Source organism: Lepisosteus platostomus, chromosome 3 (genome assembly GCF_059453375.1).
Source record: "Lepisosteus platostomus isolate fLepPlt1 chromosome 3, fLepPlt1.hap1, whole genome shotgun sequence".
Lineage (NCBI taxonomy): Eukaryota > Metazoa > Chordata > Actinopteri > Semionotiformes > Lepisosteidae > Lepisosteus > Lepisosteus platostomus.
This window is the reverse complement of record NC_142613.1, coordinates 12,295-18,042: the sequence shown is the minus strand read 5'-3', so window position 1 is coordinate 18,042 and position 5,748 is coordinate 12,295. Positions and strand designations below refer to the sequence as shown.

General features: G+C 40.4%; 1 long non-coding RNA gene across 1 annotated transcript; it reads left to right on the top strand.

The window, feature by feature from the left end:
- Positions 1 to 1,789: 1,789 nt before the first annotated feature.
- On the top strand, positions 1,790 to 4,339 carry LOC148673882 (uncharacterized). The gene is made up of 4 exons (XR_015935572.1): positions 1,790 to 1,858; positions 2,166 to 2,353; positions 2,491 to 2,948; positions 3,615 to 4,339. It is a non-coding gene; the product is annotated as an uncharacterized LOC148673882 (long non-coding RNA).
- The last annotated feature ends 1,409 nt before the right edge of the window (positions 4,340 to 5,748 follow it).

Here is a 5,748-nt window from a genome sequence, read left to right as displayed (position 1 = left end):
TTCTTTAGATACATGATTCCATATTATATTCCTTGTTAATCAAATTCTAAAAGTATGCTTTATTTTATGCTGATAACGAGCAAATTCACAGAAAAGGTTTAAAACATTATCACTTTTCACAAGGTATATAAACTTAATATGGTCAGAAGGATCACATAAAAAGGTTTCTAAAATAACCATATGTAAGACTTTGATGCTTAAAATGTTTAGGGAGAAAGTGAAATACTGTTGTGTATTTTTTCTTTAAAATACTAATACCGGCCATATACAGTTTGTAATGTAGGGATTTCTATATTTATGTCTTTATTTAGTGGTTAAATTAGTGACAAAGGCTAAACTTTTAGCTTCAGTAATGCGTACACAAGAACAATAGAAGATTAAAAAAAAAAAGAAACACGTCAAAATGTTTCCAAAACATTCACTTGTGATACTTTAGCTGCTTAGTTACACGATTCAATATTAATATAGCTATCAAGTGAATTTAACTCACTACAACATTTATCTTTTTACATTAACAGCAAATGGTGTTCTTACTACTGTACTGTACGTATTCTTGGAAAATGATAAAATGTTATAACTTTTTTATGAAGTACAGAATATAAGCTTAATGTACTGCATACGGCTGACATTACAGGTTGTGCGAGCTGGCTTACCAGCACGGTGACGTCACCGCCCTTCCCTGTGGATAGTAGAGTCCACAGCCACTGGGTTGAGAGAAGATCTCCCTTTAGCTCAGCTGGGTGGTTCCCTGTGGAGTGATGCCGGAGACCTGGGTTTGAGTCCTCAGTGGTGAGGGGCCAGCCTGAGGTTGCAGTGGTGAGGGTGCATACCCCTGTGAACCTGAGAGTGCTTATTAATAATGTTACAACAAGTACATTAAAGCCAGAACCCATGTAAATTAAGAAGTTAAAGACTTTGATACATAAAATATTTATGCATAATTAAAATATTTATGACGAAGGTGGAAGGTTGTGTACTTTTGTCCAACAGCAATCTTACTTTTATAAAATATACCAACTTTTTAATGTTCAATGATTAACATGCTGTAATATACAGTTTAAAATTAAAATTCTAAAGAGTATACAACTTAAAATCTTAATTAGATAAAGATTGTCCCTCAGCAGTGATCGGGATTTGAAACCGGGTGTTTTCTGGTGACAGCTCAAACGCTGTACATGAGAGGTTAAGCTTTATTAGCTCCACCTGGCGGTGATTCCGGATACTATTATCATAGCTGTGGTATGATGTGATATGACACGTTATGACATGTTGTGATGCAACATGCCCACCGCGTTTTACCACAGCATACCTCGCTCGTTTTGAATGGCAGCATCTGTATATGTGATATACAGTATGGATACATACACTTTGAACATTTGGAGTTATGTAAAAGACACTTTAAAGATCTTGAATAATTTGAAGTTTGACTTCAAAGTCACTTTTCACCATTTACGGGTTAAGTTGAAGTGATAAAAAGATGGTTTAATCACTAAGAAACTGCAACTAATTGAATAATTTGAGCATATTGCTATTTAATGTGTGTTCTTGTAAGTAATTTGGAAATTAATTTGGCTTTGGGATGGAGAGATCAATAGGTTAGCTGGTTAATACTTGTTTGGTCATAGGAAGCAGGTGTGTGTTGTATTAGAAGCAGTGGTGATTTGGTGTTTGCACTTTGAGGAGATGTTAGGATTGGCTCCTGGTGAATTATCTATTCCCCTGAGGTCATCGTGAGGCTTATATCAAGGCAGCCTGGGAAGCTGGGCTCTGTTTGTTTCTGGCTATAGCAAGAGAAAGGGCTCTTGAGTCTTTGTGGTATTGGGCCGGTGGTTGTTAGTTTTTGGTGTTACTGTGCAAGGTGAGTGGTTTTGCTATGTATTTATTTTTAATCAAGAGAAGTTTGGAAGGGTTTTCATATTTTTTTTAAATAACTTTCAGAAATTTAAGTTTGTGAAAGCATAGGGTGAAGTTAAGGTTATTGTGAAATTCCTATTTGCTTTTGGTTGAGACAATTTTAAATTTTCTAACATCTATAGAAATGAGTCTCTTCCTCTACTTGTAGGATTCTGAAGAGTTGTGAAACAGATGATCACAGCTGTGACAGGTGGGTTCTGATTTTAGTGTATGAAACTCTTGTTACTAAATACTGAAACTTTTTTCTCTAGGTCTCAAACCAGCAACAAGAAAGAGGATTTATATCCTGACTGAGCAGTTTCACTAGGATAACAAGGAAGAACCTACTCCCTCTCCTACTCTGTCCAACATGCTGGTGCTTCTGTCTCTGCTGGAGTGTAGAAAGCTGTGGTGCTGCTTGTGTTCTTGGGCTTCCCTCAGTGAACAAGGTGAGCTGAAGGTAAGTAGAGGGGAGATACAGGTCAAGGTTAGTGTGAGGCTTTGAAGGCTGGGATCAGTCTGTACAGCACTTGTGTTGGTCCCCTCTCTGTGGGAGTGGGGTGGTCATCACTGTTTTGCTTCCCTTGTCTCCTTCAGGTGCTGTTCTGAGAAGATCGTGACAATGAGCACAGTCACTGGAGAGAGGATGCTGGTGGAGTAGCCAGTTGAGATCTTGTCAGAACAGTTTGTGGAAACCTTGGGCTTCTGTGCACAGAGCTGCTTCTTTTTATAAGGCTGGTCAGCAGTGGTGTTGATTGTTGTGAGTTAAACTACAGTGCAGTGAACAGAGCTCCCAGTCCCTGGCCATCTGAAAGCACAGATGTGGAGTGTGGAGTGACAGGCTTGGAGAATTGTTCAGAGGAAGGTCACTGGGTGGCTAAAAGGATACTCACCGTGTGACCTGTTGATGCCCACCTGTAAGTATTGAAGTCTTGTGGTTTCAACAGCTGAAAGTGAAGAGATGCTGCAAGCAGTCCTTGAATTTCCTGGATGCCCATGCTTCTTGGAGCAGTTGCAAAGGTAGTGTCTAGAAGGACACTGTCCCTGGAGAAGAGGTGAATTTCACTCCTGTATCATGTTTTTCACTTGGAGTAGGTTAATTTTCCTATTAATAACCAGTTCATGAGTATTGAGGGCTTTTTTACCCATTAGAATAGGCCCAGTGTTAGATTTTGGAATCTTTTGGTGATTTTCTATCATGTTTGAGTGTTAAATATGAGGTGTAGGCCTTTTTGTGTTTTTTTTTCCCCTGACTTTCTTCTGGGTGCTGCACTTCTACACTGACATGCACTTGACTGGCTGTCATTCTTGCTCTCAAAAAGTGAATTACTGCTTTGTGTTTGATTTATTTCATGGGTGCACACATGTAAGTAAATCACTTTGGATACACTGCAGTACAACAGTGAATTGGCACACTGCAGACTCCTTGCTGGTTAAGGCTCTGTGGAGACAGCATGACAGCCAGGTTCTCTTGATGGGTGTTGGCACAGAAACTGCTTCTCACAGGAGGAACTGCACTGGATCCCTCCCCTGTGGCAACAAGCATGGAGTGTGGGGTTTTCTCTTTGCTCTCTGCAGGGTTTTTTCCTGTTGGTTTGTCCTGGATAGGTGCTGCACTGTGAACATTTGTGCAGTTTAGTACAAAACTGGAGCTAGAAGTAAATAATTTTTTACTGTTTCTAAGTGTAGAGGCTCAAAATCTAAATCTTTCTCCACTTCAGGTTCTCTGCTGTTGGAAGGGTTGACCAGGCCTTTGCTCCCAGAGGGATGACCTTTATTTGCCAGGAATAACATGCAGATGTGGCACACTGTAGACTGGGTGCTTTCTCTTCTGTGAAGATCTGCTTGAGGAGTTAAGTGTTTCTAAACCAATACAACAGCCAGGGCACCCAGTCAGTTGCTGAGTGAGTTCTCTACCAACCAGGAAAAGGGACCACGGGAGATCGTGTGGGGCAGCTTTGGGCTTGACATCACTTAAGCATCTTTTAAAGGTAGGAACAGCTTCCTGTTCTGACTGATGGTCTTTACAGCAGCTTTGTGATGACCGTTTCCAGGAGCACCTGAGCCACCTGGCTGGTTGAGCCAAAGCTGACTGTTCCAGGTAGGAGGGGACCCTGATTTTAAAGCCTTCGTTTAGCCTGCAGCTGCTGGAGTTCTTTGTAGGTTTTCTAGCCTTAATGGCAGTATTCCCCTAGCAGAAGCACTGGTTAATGAGGAAATGAGTGCCAAATATTGGAAGTGTTGTGCAAGCACTGGGAAAAAAATGGCTAAATTGTATTATGGTACCACTGGAAAAGAATCAGCAGTATGTAAGATTTATTTCATGGGTGCACACATGTAACTAAATCTTACATTGACTGAAATTTAGAAGTGAATTAAGTAAATTGTAAAACGGGGGAAACTATGCTCCTGTCTAGTGTAAGGCAGACTTCCTGATTTAACCCAGTGAGACAATATTTTTCTAATTTCCTGCAATGCTGACTGGAATTGGTTGTGTACTGTGCCTTGTGAGAAGGGAGAGAGCAGTATGAAAACGTGCTTTTTCTGGAGGACTCCCTTGTTCTGGATGTGTAATTGTGCTTTGTTTAGTACTGCATGGTTTGCCATTGGCTCCTGTGTATTGACTTGTGACTGTATAGGATACTATGGTAGTAAACCATTTCTATTTGGTTCAATTTTTAGAACACATTTAAAGGAGCTGAGTAGTGAATGTGAAGCTTAGTTTTACCAAAAGTTTGTATATGTACAAGCTTTAATCTCTCTGATGGTAGAAAACATGATGTGGCTGGAAGGCTTAAATCTATATACAGTGGCCCAGCAATAGGGTTTTAGTGCTATCTGTGCTTTTGTACTTCAATTGTTTAAAATGTTGAAGCTCTAAAACCTTTCCCCTCATGGCGTTCCAGTCAAGGCTGCAGCTGTTAAATAATAAAGATGGTTGGTGTTTTTGGTCTTGTACTGCTATGGAACCCAAATTTGGGGGGGGGGACTTGAAATGTTCTTTATGTAAAACTGACTGTAAACGTACTGCAGCCTTAGGTGTGTTGACTTTTTTTTTTTAAGTGAATGTCCACCACTTTTTGATGGGATATATAACTTTACAAAATTCTAAGGTCAATTCGCTGTACTGTAAACTTGTTACTACTTTTTTTGTAGAAGTACTGATAGTTTTTAGGTGTACATTAATTGAGCTTGTATGTACCCTAGGTCCACATGGAATACTGTAAATGGAATTAAGAAACATATTTCCTTGGTTATAGGAATGTGGAGAATGTTAAACTTCTGTAAATTGACCTAAATATCTGAGTATTTGTGGGGAGGGGGAAGCAAAGTCTTGCCTTAGGAAGCTTCCAAGCTGCTGTCAAGAAGAGAAGCAAGAGCATCTATGTCCTGGTTGAGCAGGGCAAGGACTTGGGTTATTGTTTCTGTTTGGGCCAGTAAGAGGCCAGTGGTTAAGGTTAGGATCAGTGATCAGTCAGGATTGGGGGTAGAGTTGTGTTGAACTGTACGTTTTGAGATGGATGCACTGAATTTGAATCTGAACTTTAATCCTTTTTGTTTTGCACTGCATGTGAATTCCAGCAAGCTGGTGACAACTGTCATAATGGAATATTGCAACAGGATCCGGAGGTTCCCTGGAAATCTGCTGTGTCAATGGAACTATAAGGAAGCGGAAGGCTGTGCCTATTTTTCAGCTATTGCCTGAATCACTGACCTTGGCTGCTCTGTGATGGACAGTTTGGAGGAGTGTCTATCCACTTTAGGAGTCCATGATGCCATTCTGCTTGATGGCCCAGCTCTGAGTAAAGGAGGCTAGTTCTGTCCTGAGGCGAGGTGATCCACCTGCTCAAAGTT